The sequence below is a fragment of the Dipodomys merriami genome, unplaced genomic scaffold (assembly GCF_024711535.1).
Source record: "Dipodomys merriami isolate MVZ:Mamm:240054 unplaced genomic scaffold, mDipMer1.0.p SCAF_331, whole genome shotgun sequence".
In the NCBI taxonomy this organism is placed as follows: domain Eukaryota; kingdom Metazoa; phylum Chordata; class Mammalia; order Rodentia; family Heteromyidae; genus Dipodomys; species Dipodomys merriami.
Window position 1 is genome coordinate 596,770 of NW_027204838.1, and position 1,816 is coordinate 598,585.

Genomic DNA, 1,816 nt, shown 5'->3' on the forward strand with positions numbered 1-1,816 from the left:
TGAGCCATCTTCCCAGACCCTGTTTTCTGTTTTAGAATGAGAAAGTACTAAATTTATTCTTTTTTGAAAAATTTGGCAAGTATATTGTGAAAATAGTGTCTAGTTGGATAACATTCAAGTTGATGAACCTCTGATAAATAAGGGGTAATTAACTCAAATTAGAAGCCAAATATTATTGATTTTTAAAATGTTACTACATAAAGAATAATATTTACTGTGTCAATACAGTAAAATTACATTTTACACAGCTTATTTTTTCAATTTTATTACCAAATTGATGTATAGTGACTTTACACTAATTGTAAGGTAGTGAATAAAAGTCATTTCAAACTTGTTATCCCTCCCTCATTTTTCTCACAGTTGTCCTTCACCCCTTCACCCCTCACAAGTTGTAAAGTACATTTCCAACATATTGTCTTGTGAGTATTGCTATTGCATTGGTTTGCCTTTTGTCCTTTGTCTCACCATTGTCTCACCATACAGCAGGGATAAACCATAGGGGAAAACCCCAAAGAAAACAGAAATCACATAGTTCATCAAAAACAACAACCACAAATGAAAAAGAAATCTGGTTCCATATCTTGGAATTCATTTTGCTTAGCATCAGCTAATATGGTTACATATATGCATAACAAAGCCACTGGAAAATAATAGCTGCATGGATACTATATCATGAAAACAACATGTTAACATTTTGATGGTAAAGGTGGAATTAGGATTGGTGAATTTGCGGTTCTGATAAATGATTTTCAACAGATTTAAATTTATGACAGGTAAAATTGAATAGTTCAAAATTTTTAATAACTTAGCCTATTAAGAAAATTTAAAATTGCCTGGAAGAATAGGCTCTCATGCAAAGAAATCCAAGGAGACTTAGTAGAGAGGGAGCAATATGGATGAAGATGGCTCTTTTTCAAACTAAACAAACAAACATCAGAAACCTTGCTGTAAATCCTGTAGGTTCCCTTGGAATTGTCCTTACCCAGGAACTATATTCTCACTGTTTGAAAGAAGGTTGTATTGGAATTTAAATTAAAAGTTCTTTAAGGGCTGGGATGTAGCTCAGTGGCAAAGCGCTTGCCTAGCAAGTGCAACGTCCTGGGTTCGATCCCCAGTACCAAAAAAGAAAAGACAAAAAAAAATACAGTTAAAAAAAACCCAAACAAAAAAAAAAGTTCTTTAAAAAATAAGGCATCAAAATTTGTGAATGTACCTTCAATTACCAAATACTAATTCTCTGAAAAAGATAATTTGAGTCAAAATATTTAGGGAGAAAGTGCCCTCCACAATGAAAGAAGGTGTCACTTTCCACAATGTCTTTGGACGTGAAGCAGTGAAACACAGAAAAAAATTTGATTGGATACTTCAAACCAATGATTTCACATTTCTAAGTGGCTCACAAAAAATAATATTCTTATTAATATGAGGTAGTCTAGACTTCTTTTATTACATATGCCAAAAAGTTCAGAAAAGAATTGAACAAATGGAAAAATTAATAATAAAATTTTTCTTAGAAGCCTTAGCTAAGCGTATTGACTTCAGCAGTGAAGGGAGGCCAAAACTTTTTGATGTAAATTGTGTTAGTATTTTTACTCCCTAAAGTGATTTTACAGAGCCCATTTGGCTCACTACAATGCAGAACTGATTGAATGAAGACATGAAAATACATTCCACATCCAAATGAGGCAACTTGAAGAGTTTTAAAAGAGAAATAATGAAGATGTAGCAATGGTGGAGCCCGTATGGTCCTTCAGCTTCACTAGACTGGAAGCCAAGAAGCTGTGATTAATTGGAACTCTGGCAAGAGCTAAGAGTA